Source organism: Erinaceus europaeus, chromosome 4 (genome assembly GCF_950295315.1).
Source record: "Erinaceus europaeus chromosome 4, mEriEur2.1, whole genome shotgun sequence".
NCBI classification, from domain to species: Eukaryota; Metazoa; Chordata; class Mammalia; order Eulipotyphla; family Erinaceidae; genus Erinaceus; species Erinaceus europaeus.
The window spans coordinates 146,668,727-146,683,594 of NC_080165.1; positions in this window are offsets into that span (position 1 = coordinate 146,668,727).

Here is a 14,868-nt window from a genome sequence, read left to right on the forward strand (position 1 = left end):
TAGATAATCATTCTGTCTGACAATTTGTATTAATTTAGTTGATGAAGCTATTGGCATTAAGCATCTGTTTTTTTTTTTTTTTTTACGATTTATCTGACAACCTTTCAGAAATTTTTGAGTATATCTAATGAGTAATTCCACATGCATATTAAGGATTACTTAGTATAAGAATCTCAGTATTCTAATCCTATCACAAATGTTTAAAATTTTATTAAATAATTATATTTGTTTTGAGATTGAATGGCGCTGGGATAATGATTATCACCAAAATTTCAGTCATCCTTTTACATGTCTTCACCCTCTCCAAGAGACTCTGTTTTCTGCAGTTAGGATTCCACTGTTCCCAGAGGATAATTTTTCCCTTTTAAATTTCCAGCAGAGATGAAAGGTGGGGGAGAGGGTAAAGCTGAGAGAGAGAGAGAGAGAGAGAGAGAGAGAGAGGGAAAAGAAGAAGAAGAAGAAGAAGAAGAAGAAGAAGAAGAAGAAGAAGAAGAAGAAGAAGAAGAAGAAGGAGAAGAAGAAGAGAGGGAGGGAGGGAGGGAGAGAGAGAGAGAGAGAGAGATTGAGAGAGAGAATATGAATGGGAATGTGATTCACTGCAGCACATCCTTCATTTATGGAACTTTCTTTGATTCCACACATTGTGCTCCTACCGGGTAGCAGGTCCTTGTCCATGGGAGAAGTTCATGGGTAGCTCTAAACTGGCTCCTCAATTGCCTTTATATTTGTGTAATTTTACATTCAATTATGTGTCTTACTATGTTACCTCAACAATGCTTCTTTTCAAAATGACTTGGATCAATTATAATGTGAGATCTTACATCATAACAACAGGAAAAATGAAAACAATGTGATATTTTATGAATAAACCTCTGTTTGAATCTTTAATGAGTGAAAGGCATTCCAGGTCTTAAGACAAGCAGAATCAGGAAGTGACGTGATTCATATATGTGTCTATAATTAACAGAAAGGAAGAATTGAGCACGTGAATTCCACAAGAGCTGCAGTATTGTGTCTGAGTATTGTAGTAACAAAACAATAACATCTAGCAATATGTTGGTTCATGTCTTGACACGATCATATTTTAGTTGTGTAATAATAAATACACTTTTAGAAGTCACTGCATAGAACTTTTGGATGACTGTAATAATGTATTTAATGTGGGTCTTAAGTGTTAGTTTCTGTTAGTATTCTTTCTAATCCAGGGCTGTGTGGGAAACCAACTTGCCATACCCTTGCATAGGATTCACATTCTGTTTGGAAAATACCGATTTAATGAAGGTGGACATTTTCATTAAAAAATTACCCAAATGGGAGTCGGGCGGTAGCGCAGCAGGTTAAAGCGCAGGTGGCACAAAGCGCAAGGACCGGCGTGAGGATCCTGGTTCGAGCCCCTGGCTCCCCACATGCAGGGGCGACGCTTCACAGGTGGTGAAGCAGGTCTGCAGGTGTCTCTCTTTCTCTTCCCCTCTCTGTCTTCCCCTCCTCCATTTCTTTCTGTCCTATCCAACAATAACGACATCAATAACAACAACAATAACAACCACAACAATAAAACAAGGGCAATAAATGGGAATAAATAAATAAATAAATTAGCCAAAATAGGCACACTAGTTAGAGTGCATACTTCGGGAGCCTGGGCTCTAGCCCCTGCTCCTCACAAGTGATGTTGGGAGAGCTTCTCTCTCTCTCTCTCTCCCCCCCTCTTCTTTCTCTCTCTCTGTTTCTCCCTATATAAAAAGGGAAAATATGGCCACCAGGAGGAGTAGACTTGTAGTGTAGGCACTGAGGCCCAGTGATAACCCTGGTGACAAAATTTGAATAAATAAGTAAATATACAAAATAGTAAATAAAATTATCCAAAATAAATGAAATTTTATTGGAAATAATACAAGGGTTGTTTATAAACACATTAGCTAAAGCTCAAACATTAGTTGAGCGAAATTAGAATATTATGATTAAAGAAAAGAAAAACGAAGGACCAGGAAAAGGGATTGTTGTTAACTGAAGAATAGAACTTATCAATTTACAAAGGAGAAAAGGCATATTAAAAATACATATATTAAGCACGATGCTAGAAACTGAAGGACTCATTCTGAGAAATTATGTCAGCTTGTAAAGCTTTGCAAACCTGAAATAAAGATATAATCCTGTCTAAGCCTTAGGACAAAATATTATATTTTAATTAATTTATTTTTATTAATGATCTCACATTAATTAACAAACCATAAGACAACAGAGGTACAATTCCACACTGTATATTCTGTCTCCCTATCTCTCCACTGGAGATTGACTATTACTTCTTCTTTTTAATTTTTAAAGTATTTTATTTATTTTATTTTTGAGAGAGATACAGGGAAAGAAAGACACAGAGATAAACACCAGAGCATTGACAGCTCTGCCTTATTGTGGTACAAGGGATTGACCCTGGGACTTGGACTCTCAGGCATGAGAGACTTTTTGCATAACCATTATGCTATCTACCTCGCCTGACTATTATTTCTATATCTATCTATCTATTTATCTATGCTCCCCCCATTTTTCCATGGTCCTTCTGTCTTTTCTTCCTTTCTAAGTCACGCCCACACCTATCACTACTGGAGTGTCCTTTTTTTCCCCTCTTCTCTCTCAGGTTCCTGATGGAATAAGGGATTCAGAGCCCTCTGGTCATCTTCACCTAGCATTTCTCTCCCTCTGGGAGTATAGACCAAAATTATTTTGGGGTGCAGAAGGTAATTGCTTCTCTACTGGCAGGTAGATGCATACCCCCAGCCTGTTTCTACCTTTCCGTACTAGGGCAGGGCTCTGGGGAGGTGAGGTTCCAGGACACACTGCTGAGGTCATCTGCCCAGGGAAGTCAGGATGACATCATAGTAACATATGCAACTTGGCGTCTGAAAGGCAGGAAGATACAAAACAAGACAAAATGTTTAGTAAATAGAAACCAAACTGTAGGAACAGAAGAGATGAGAATAGAGATGTTAGGGTATAAAGAAGCTAGGAAGTCTATTTTAGGTGTAATTCTAAGGGCCGTGAGTTTAGTAATTGTTGCTTGAACTTGATGGTTAACAAAGAAGTAGACTAAAATTATTGTCTGGTAAAATGGTGTCAGAGCTGAGAATAGAAGTAGTAAGCTGGATTAGGGGAGAGAGTAGTTCTTAAACTTGAAGAAAATATCTAAATTTAATTTTAATGGTAAGGGAACTAGAACACTGTTTTGCATAAGGAACGGTTATGTATTCTCAACTGGGATGGTTATGTATTCTCAGCCTGTTCTGTGATACTTGTGACCTAGGATTGGGCAGTAGTCCCTCACCACACTGTGTTTGTGGAAGGCTGGGCATGGTGGTGATCTTCCCTCTTTCCTTCTGTCTCTGTCTCTGTCATCTTTCTATCTGAGAGAATTTACTCCTGGATCAGTGAAGTCTCAATAAAAACAAATAAATAAAGAATCCAAGAAAATTAAATATATGTATATATATATTTGTACTAAAATATTTAACACATTGATAACTGTGTTTTGTAGGGATATAGACTACACTGAGGGCTCATTTGCTCTGAGGAGTTTTTTTTGGGAATAGAAATTATAATATTTACCTTTGATTGTTGAGTCCATTAGCCTTTTGTTTCTGCTTGCATTTAGTAAGACCAAGGGCAAGAATGTGAACAAAACAAGTACAGTGGTGAAATGTATCCCTCTATTTCATTTTTTCTTACACCAGAAGCATAGGCAAAGATTTTAAATTGGAGTTAAAGACACAGTTGAATTCTAGTCCTTCATCCAAGGGCAGCAGGTGTGCTGGTATGGGAGATGTGAATGAGTGAAGAGAGTAGACAGCAAGGAGAAGTGAGGTGAGAATTTACTAGAACAAAGGTCTTTGCATTTTCTTTTGAAATTACTGAAGATAAGTTACTTATGACATTAACAGGTTCTCTGAGTTCTCTTTTTTTCCTCAATGCAGTTCTTACAAGTCACAGTCAAACACAGATCAAGAGTTTCCAGATATGCATGTCGACAATTTAGAGTAAGTAGAGAGGTTGGTCACTGTCGTATCCTGTCCATCAGTTTCTTTTAGAGGCTTTTAGATTGAATTCACTTGTAAAAGAATTCAAGTAATTTATAATAGCCAGCTGACATGTCAACTAGAGTCTAAAATTAAAATATATTTATGCACCAGTGTCAAAGCAATTGAAATATGGTGTCCCATGAAAGTGTCATCTGGGATGTTAATGTCCTTAATGGCAAATCAGAAATGAGTGAAACAGCATGATAAAACCCTACCAATTAATCTTAAAATAGAATTTAAGAAATCTCATCTTTCTCTTTTAAATAAGCCTATATTTGCATTTCAGCAATTTTTCATGTTATATCTGTTTGTTAAGAAAGAGTCCTAGAACAGAAATGCTCTACTTAAACTGATTATAGATTATGCTAGTGAAAAAAACATTTTGACTTAAGTTCAAGATAACACAAACATTATATAAACATCAAATATTTCTGCTTTAAAATTTATCAGAGTCAAGTAAGTGATTCTGGTAGAATGCATGGCTTAAATGTGTGAGGATGAAATCAATCCCTTGCAAAGAAACGAGTGTTGCTTGTGTTTCTCTTTCTCTCAAGGAAAAACCAATCTATTAAACCTGGAGGAAATATTTGCAAATCACATCAGCAAAGAGGTGCTAATTTCCTTGGTGCATAACGAACTGCAAATAGTGAGAAAAATTCCAACATTATAACAGAAAAACAAGCATGTGTAAGTTAATTAATAGGAAAAGTACAGGAAGTCCTTATATGAAAAAGGAAGCTGAATGTACACAGGAGCAAGGACAGACTAAAAGCTATGGGGAAAAAGAGGAACTCCATCTGTCTCTTAACATCCAGAGAAATTACAGGAAAAGCTGATAGAATTCATCACTAAGCTCTACACGGACTTGCTCACAGATGGAAAAGTAGGAGATCAATTAGGAGCTGAGAACGGGATGGTCTAAGCACAAAATCAGAAGGGAAAACACTAAGCAGAACTTGGACTCAAGTTGCTGTACTGCACCAAAGTCAAAGACTCTGGAGTAGGGGGTAGGGTTCAGGTCCTGGGACATGATGGCAGAGGAGGACCTAGGGAGGGTTGAACTGTTCTGTGAAATGTTACACGTGTCCAAACTATTGTATTTTACTGTTGACTGTAAACTATTAACCTCCCAACAAAGAAACAAAGATAAAAAAATAATAAAGCCACTCTCATTCATCTTTTGTATTTGTTAAACACTTCTTTCCTTTTAAAATTATTTTATTTTATTATTTTAATGAGAAAGGGGTGGTGCAGAAGGGGAGATCTAGACCAGAGCACTGCTCAGCCGTGGCTTATGGTGACGTGGAGATTGACTCTGAGCCTTGGAGCCCCAGGAAAGAAAGGTGCTGCGTGACAGTTATGTCTCCCCAGCTTACTTGATAAACATTGTATCACAAAAGTTTAAAAAACCTTCATTACTACTTATTTTTTATCTTTTCACTGTCTTTCTCAGTCCTTCTGCCTCTCTCTATCTAAAAGAAAGAAATGAAGAAAGGAATAGAGGAAGAAAGAAAGAAAGAAAGAAAGAAAGAAAGCTTCCATTACTATTTTATCACACCTAGAGATCTACAACTTAAGGTTTCCAATGTAAATATGAAAAGTAGATTTTTCATAGTCTCTACCTTCATAACTCCGGTAAATCAAAAAGATAGCAACAGTCTTCTGACAAATTCAACTTCAAATTAATTATTGTAAGTTATGGTTCTATCTTCCCTATAATAAATAAAGACTTGGATATAGATATACTGACACAGAAATTAGTGGAAATGGATTCATACCTGTTTGCCAAAACACATAGGTAAATAAGAACCTTTTTCCTCCCTGAAGATACAAACCATAAATTGCTAATAATGTGCATGAATCTTTCATTTTTGGAAGCAAAACTTAACACCATTTACCCAAAATAGTAAATTTGACCAACCTTCCCTAAATGGTCAGTCCTAAATCATATACAAATAAATTCAATGGTTAAGTAGTCAAACAAATAAATGAAATAACAAAGGTACTTGGACTGAAATTCAGAAGTGCTTCTTTGAGAAATGCTTAGTCTTAGATGCTCTTTAGAATCTCCTGGAGGAAGTCTGAAGCTTACCCTCCCATGACAACTTGATAGACTGACATGCTAACTGGCTTTTAGAATACCAGAGGAGGCCTAAGGACCACTGGAGAGCCTTGATGGATATGCACCTGATTCAACATGTACATTACCACTGGGCCAATTTTGCCTCTACCATATGTGGAAATATCTGTTCCTTGGGATTTGCTAATATTGTGATCATACACACACACACACACACACACACACACACACACACACACACACACACACACACGGGGGTGGGGGGATGATCTGGATGCTGGCTACTGTGAGAAGTGAAAAAAACTGAATATGACTCATTTATGAATCCCAGTAGTATACCTATAAACATGTATATGCTTGCCACCAGGATTTAATAATTACCAAACTTTTGCCACATTTAACTGTTCTGTTTACCTAGCTGGTCTTCCTTTCAAAGGACTTTAAATAGACTTAGACTTCCCAAAGAATGGTCTAAAACTCTGACCACTTTTCATTGTATGTGTGAGCAGAGAGCTAGTGGGAGACAGACACTTATATCTGTAACTTGGAAAGAAGACATTCATAATATTTGGATGAGATTAGCTCCAGAGGTGGGTGTCAGTGCACTTGCCAGCCTGTGGAGAAAAAAGTAATTTTGCTTGCCTAAGGCATTCCTGGTTCTTTGGGCGATAGATATTGACAGGTAGGAAGAAGCTTGTAAAGTATTTCCTGTCTGATTTATAGAGATCCCATATGGTGCCTGTGCCTGTCTCTGTGTGTTTCATGGAGCTGATGTATTTCCACTCTAGAGCCTACTTACTTTGTGTTCACTGTTGTGTCACTCTCCTCAGAAGGATCAATGTGTCTCAGACAATGAGAGAACAGATGCTTTACTCTGAGTAGGCTGTTCATAAACAATCTTCAGTCAAAGCTGAGCACAAATGAGAGCTCTGAGAGCCCGAAGACAAGCTCTACTTGAGGGAACGTGAGTCCTCAAAATAGCATTAACTCACAAAGTAGGGGTAACTGAAGTAATGGCTAATACTTAGAATTTTTCTGCAATAAATAACATAATCTACAATAAAACACACATTTGCAGAAGACACAGATCTTATCATTTCTATTAGAAAACCTCATTTATTGTGCATATCAATATCTTAGTGAAACACAATCTCATTTTTAAATACTATTTAAGGGGGGGCGGGATCCAAGTATCTTTTTGCTCAGTCAAACCATAGTCTCATAAAGCAAGATAATGCACAAGTCTTAAGAGAAAAGAAAACTTAACAGTGTATCTAGGGTCTGTTCATTGGAATTAATAGTTATTAAACACTATCATCTTCAATGATAGGATTTTAACCAAATAAAATCAGCTGATGTAATATTCTACTTAGTGTAGTGTTAAAGTGGAAAATATTCAACTGTTTCTAGTAATGTGAACTCTTTTTATTCATACTATAATCACAAAGAAAAACAAGATGCAATCTGAAATAATTCAGGCTGTTTGGAAGTAAAGACATGTCTAAACAGTGTCATCAACCCCATCAATTTACGAAGCAATTATGGTCACATATCTGTAATTTTTCCAGTTAATTTTTCAAGCTCACACATGCCTTTCTTCTTTCTAATTGTTCAAGTCTCCTAGAGTTCATGTAGGCCAAGCAAGAATTATCTGAAGTATAAAGTCTGATTGTCTCTTTTAGCTACTGAAGCATAATGTTTTGATTAAAAGTTGTTACTTGAGAGCCCAGTGAATTCTTTCATAGATAAAATGGGCATAATAAATATATGTTATAGAAATGATAGTCAGCTCATATCTATGGCTATCGGAAAACCACTGCAGTTTCCAGTGGGGGAATGGTGACACAGAACTCTGGTGGCAATAACAATGTAGAATTGTACCCTTGTTGTTCTGTAATTTTGTAAATCACTAACCAAAAAGTTACTTTTTACTATTTAAATATCCCCATATTTATTAAGGCTGACTTTGTGTCCCAACACATGGTCAGTGATTGAAAATATTCCATGTGTACTTGAAAAGAACGTATATTAGGCTCTTTGGGGTGAAAGGTTCTGATGTATCTCTTAAGTTAATCTCATCTATGTCTTCACTTAAGGCCTTTCTTTTCTTTTTTTTTTTTTTTAAGAAAGGATTAATTAACAAAACCATAAGGTAGGAGGGGTACAATTCCACACAATTCCCACCACCCAATCTCCATATCCCACCCCCTCCCCTGATAGCTTTCCCATTCTCTATCCCTCAGGGAGCATGGACTAGGGTCATTGTGGATTGCAGAAGATAGAAGGTTTGGATTCTGTAATTGCTTCCCCACTGAACATGGGCGTTGACTGGTCGGTCCATACTTCCAGTCTGCCTCTCTCTTTCCCAAGTAGGATGTGTCTCTGGGGCGCACAGTTCCAGGACATATTGGTAGGGTCTTCAGTCTAGGGAAGCCTGGCCGGCATCCTGATGACATCTGGAACCTGGTGACTGAAAAGAGAGTTAACATACGAAATCAAACAAATTGTTGAGCAATCATGGACCCAAAGCTTGGAATAGTGGAGAGGAAGTGTGTGTGTGGGAGGGTACTTACTGCAAACTCTAGTATACTTCTACTTTCAGGTATATATTTTGCAGTAGTTTATGGATACGTGTGAACATATGCTCTCTCTCACAGAAACTGGTGTATATCTAGGTTTTGGGACTTTGTTAGAAAGTGAACCACCTGAGATGGAATTAGAGTGTACTATGAAAGAAAAGGTCTCACCCGAGTAATGAAGCTGAAGGGTTGTCATCCCACACGTGAAGTCTCTGGACACAGTCTGAGCTGAAGCATGTTGAGGTGGCAATCCTTGCATTGGTTAGGTTGTGATCGGCAGAAGCAATATTATTTGATATGGATTGGGAGAGGCATACAGGAAAGTGGGCCCTATACAAGGGTTCTAGGACTGGGAGAAGTAGAGGCTCTGTAGTGGAGATGTGAGGTTCCTGCTGTCTTAGGGTTCAAAAGACAATGGATAGTTAATGTTATCATCACATTATTTGGTAATTGGGTTAACTTTGAAAAGTCCTTTTATTAGGGTTTGCTGTACAGAACCCAGTATCTTGTATATAGCTGTGCTATTGGTTGCTTCTGATCTACCTGGTCTAGGCTTTAGAGAGAGTCTGCATATCAATTACACAGCCTATATATTGAAAAGATTCCGTTTGTGTTTTGAAAAACTTCAAGACATACAATTAATTTTCCCCCTCTCATATTAATTAACTAGTGATTTATATGACTACATTTTACTAGGAGTATACATAAACACCCTTACCACCACCAAAATACTGTGACCCATCACTCCCACCCACTCCCACCCCCCACTGGCCCAGGAAGCTGCATGTCTACCCCTCACCACAGGGTTTTTACTTTGGTGCCCTACTTAGAATTTGGTCAGGTCCTGCTTTTAGTTTCCCTTTCAGATCTTCTTACTCAACATCTGTTGATGAGTGGGATCATCCCATACTCATCTTTATCTTTCTGACTTAGCTCACTTAACATAATTCCTTCTAGCTCTGTCCAAGATGGGTCAGAGAAGGTGGGTTCATTGTTCTTGATAGCTGCATAGCATTCCATTGTGTATATATACCACAGCTTTCTCAGCCACTCATCTGTTGTTGGGCACCTGGGTTGCTTCCAGGTTTTAGCTATTATGAATTGTGCTGCTATGAACATAGGAGTACACACCTCTTTTGGTTGGGTGTTATGGAGTCCTTGGGGTATAACCCCAGGAGAGGAATTACTGGATCATATGGAAGGTCCCTGTCTAGCCTTCTGAGAGTTTTCCAGACTGCTCTCCACAGAGGCTGTACCAATTTACATTCCCACCAGCAATGTAAAAGGGTTCCTCTGTCCCCACATCCTCTCCAGCATTTGTTGCTGCTGTCCTTTTGAATGTATGCCATTCTTACAGGAGTGAGGTGGTATCTTAGTGTTGTCTTAATTTGCATTTCTCTGACAATCAGTGACCTAGAGCAGTTTTTCATATGTTTGTTAGCCTTTTGTATCTCCTCTGAGGTGAATGTTTTGTTCATATCCTCTGCCCATTTTTGGATGGGGTCATTTGCTTTTTTGGTGCTAAGTTTGCTGAGCTCTTTATATATTTTGGTGATTAGTTTCTTGTCTGATGTCTGGCATGTGAAGATCTTCTCCCATTCTGTGAGGGGTCTCTTTGTTTGTTTAATAGTTTCTTTGGATGTGCAGAAGCTTTTCAATTTGATGTAGTCCCATTGGTTTGTTTCTGCTTTAGTCTTCCTTGCAATTGGGTTTGATTCATCAAAGATGTCCTTGAGGTGTATGTGGGAAAGTGTTTTACCAATGTTTTCCTCTAAGTATTTGATTGTTTCTGGTCTGACATCTAGGTCTTTGATCCATTTGGAGTTGATTTTTGTTTCTGGTGAGATAAAGTGGTTCAATTTCATTCTTCTGCATGTTACAACCCAGTTTTCCCAGCACCATTTATTAAAGAGAGTCTCCTTTTTCCATTTAATCCTTTGGGCCCCCTTATCAAAGATTAGATGTCCATAGGTGTGGGGATTTATGTCTGGGCTTTCAATTCTGTTCCACTGGTCTGTGTGCCTATTTTTGTTCCAGTACCATGCTGTTTTGATGATGATGGCTTTATAATATAGTGTAAGGTCTGGGAGTGTGATTCCTCCATTTCTGTTTCTTTTCCTCAAGATGGTTTTGGCAATTCTAGGTGTTTTCATGTTCCAGATAAATGATTGTAGTGTTTGTTCTATTCTCTTAAAGAAGCTTGGTGTAACTTTGATGGGTATTGCATTAAATTTGTATATGGCTCTGGGGAGAATATTCATTTTGATGATATTTATTCTTCCAATCCATGACCATGGGATATCTTTCCATTTCTTGGTATCAGTTTCTATTTCCTTGAGTAGCAACTCATAGTTTTCTGTATACAAGTCTTTCACTTCTTTGGTCAACTTTATTCCTAGGTATTTTGATTGATTTTGCTGCAATAGTGAATGGGAGTGATTTCCGGATGTCTTCTTCTTCAGATTTAGTGTTTTCATAAAGAAGTGCCACTGATTTTTGTACATTGATTTTGTAGCCTGATACCTTGCTATGTTGCCTAATAACTTCCATAGTTTTCTGCTGGATCCTTTAGGTTTTTCTATGTATACTATCATATCATCTGCAAATAGTGAGAGCTTGACTTCTTCCCTTCCAATCTGTATTCCTTTGATTTCTTTCTCTTGCTTGATTGCTATGGCAAGAATTTCCAATACTATGTTGAACAGTAACGGTGACAGTGGACAGCCTAGTCTAGTCCCTGATCTGAAGGGGAATACTATCAGCTTCTGTCCATTGAATATGATGTTGGCTGTAGGTTTGCTATATATAGACTCCACTATCTTGAGGAATTTCCCATCTATTCCCATTTTATGTAGAGTTTTGAGCATGAATAGGTGTTGGATTTTGTCAAAGGCTTTCTATGCATCTATTGAGATAATCATGTGGTTTTTGGCTTTGCTTTTATTGATGTGGTGAATGACATTGACTGACTTACGGATGCTGAACCAGACTTGCATTCCTGGGATGAATCCCACCTGGTTGTGATGAACAATCTTTTTGATATGTTGCTGTATCTGGTTGGTCAAGATCTTGTTCTGTATTTTGGCATCTATGTTCATCAGAGATATTGGTCTGTAGTTTTCCTTTTTTTTTCTGTCCCTATCAGATTTTGGTATCAGGGTGATGTTGGCTTCATAGTAGGTGGAAGGGAGTATTCCCGTTTCTTCAACCTTATGGAAAAGCTTAAGAAGTATGGGTACTGACTGTTTCCTGAAAGTTTTGTAGAATTCGTTTGTGAAGCCATCTGGTCCAGGACTTTTGTTGTTGGGGAGGTTCTTAATAATGGTTTCAATTTCTTTGTCTGTGATTGGTGCATTTAGATTTTGTAGTTCTTCTTGGTTCAGTTTTGGAAGGGCATATCTTCTAGGAATTGTTCCATTTCTTCCAGATTCTCTAGCTTGGTGGCGTATAGTTTTTTATAGAAGTTTCACAGGATTCTCTGGATTTCTGTGGTGTCAGTTGTGCTATCTCCTCCATCATTTACTATTCTATTAATTTGAGTCTTCTCTCTTTTTTGTTTGGTGAGTCTGGCTAGGGGTTTGTCAATTTTGTTTAATCTTTCAAAGAACCAACATTTTCCTTCATTGATCTTTTGTATGGTTCTCTTATTTTCGATGTTGTTTATTTCTGCTCGAACTTTAGTGATTTCTGTCCTTCTGGATGCCTTAGGGTTCCTTTGTTCCTCTTCCTCTAAGTCCTTGAGGTGTGCAGTAAGGTCGTTCATTTGAGCTTCTTCTTGGTGTTTAATATGTGATTGTATGGCTATAAGTTTCCCTCTCAGTACTGCTTTAGCTGTGTCCCAAATATTTTGATAGGTTGTGTCTTCATTTTCATTTGTTTCCAGGAATATTTGAATTTTCCGCTTGAGTGAGTCTCTGACCCAGTGTTCTTAAGGAGTATGTTGTTTAGTTTCCAAATTCTGTGACTTTTAATAATTGTTTGTTGTTAAATGTTAGTTTTACTCCACTGTGGTCTGAGAAGATACTTGGGATGATTTCAATGTTCTTGAATTTATTGATGCTGTCTTTGTGGCCTAACATGTGGTCTATCCTTGATATGTGTTATGTGGATTTGAAAAGAAGGTGTATTCCAGTTTTTTGGGTTGAAGAAGTCTGAAAATGTCCAAGAGGTCTAGTGTGTCAATCTCTTCATTCAATTCTCTTGTATCTTTGTTGGTTATCTGCTTTGTTTATCTGTCTAAGTGTGAAGGTGTATTGAAATCTCCCACTATTATTGTATTACTATTGATGTATTTTTGAAATTCTTTCAGTAAGTGCTTGACGTATTTAGATGGTCCCTCATTGGGTGCATAGATGTTAATGATTGTTAAGTCTTCTTGACTGATTGATCCTCTTATCATTATGTAATGTCCTTGCCTATCTTTTATTACTTTATTAAATTTAAAATCTATTGTGTTGAGATAAGAATGGCTGTTCCTGCCTTTTTTTGTGGTCCGTTAGCCCGTATGATAGTTTTCCATCCTTTCAATTTAAGCCTGTTTATCTTGTTGTGACAGATGGGATTCTTGCAAGCAGCACATGGTTGGATTATGTTTTCTGATCCATCCCCCATCCCCCAACTCTGTGCCTTTTGATGGGTGAGTTTAAGCCATTGACATTTATTGATATTATGGATTTAATATATTGTAGTGCCATTGTTCAAAAAAAAATTTTTTTTTTTGTTCTGATATATTGCCAGTATTATAGTGATGTTCTTGTTTATAAGAGGTATTTTAGAACCTCTTTGAGGGCCGGCTTGGTGATGGTTGCCTCCTTTAACTGTTGTTTGTCTAAGAAGGTTTTGATCCCTCCATCTAGTTTGAATAAAAGTCTAGCAGGATATATTATCCTTGGTTGAAACCCTTTTTCATTCAGGACTCTATAGATATCTTGCCATTCTCTTCTGGCTTTTAGACTTTGAGTGGAGAAGTCTGCAGATAATCTTATGGGTTTTCCCTTGTATGTGACTTTTTGTTTCTCTCTTGCAGCCTTTAGGATCCTTTCTTTATCCTTACTTCTTCTCACTGTGACTATGATGTGTCTTGGTGTCTTCAGGTCTGGGTTGATTCTGTTTGGTACTCTCTGGGCCTCTTGAACCTTGATATCCTTTCTGTTATTCAGGTCTGGGAAGTTTTCTTGTATTATTTCCTCTAGAATGTTTGCTTCCCCTTCCTCTCTTTCTTCCTCTGGCAGGCCAATTATACGAATGTTACTTCTTTTGAGATCATCCCATATGTCTCTGTTGTTGTTTTCATTGTCTCTCAATCTCTTTTTAATCTCTTTCACCTCTTTATTTGTTTTCTCTAACTCATCCTCTGTCTGACTAATTCTGTCTTCTGCTTCTGTTAGTCTGCTTTCCCTTGCCTCAGCTTCTTTCTTCATTACAGCTATTTCAGCTTTCAGTTATCTAATTGCCTCAAGATAATCAGTATTTTCCTTGGGGGTCTCAACTGTTGTTTCCCTAATACTGCCATTCCTTTCCTCCAATGTTGTTTTCATTTCTGTGATTAATAAGTTTATTATTGCTTACATACTTTTCTTATCTATGGTTACTTCTGGCTGATTTGTAGTTTCTTCTGGGCTCTTGTCTTCATTCATTGGAGCAGCAGTTTTATTTGTTTTTGATCTACCCATTTTTTTATTTATGTGTTTCTTTTTTTTATGCTCTGTTGTTCCTCAGTTGTTGTGTCTTGAGTACAAGCAACACTGTACTAAATACCTTTATGACAATTGCACTCACCAACCTCAGGAATTACAGTAGCAACTGAAGCAAGTATTGAAGCAGTTTAATCACTACCAGTTATCCAAACAATTTCTCCAGTCCGTGAAAAAATAGTATCTAAATCCCAGTGAAGAAGAAAGAGAAAAGAAAGAAGGGATAGCAAGAATAGACAGTTATGCAAATCTACTACCCACTGTATATTCTAGGGGTAAAAACAGGGGAAAGGGAACTAGAGCAGAGATACACACATAGATAGTCCACTCTGAGTCAGATTTCTTCCCCAAAATAATTCACAAATTCAGAAAAGCAAAGAAGAATGAAGGAAGAAGTGTATGACAAGATTAAAAAAAAAAAAAGAAAAAAAGAGACAAGTGAGAGAAAA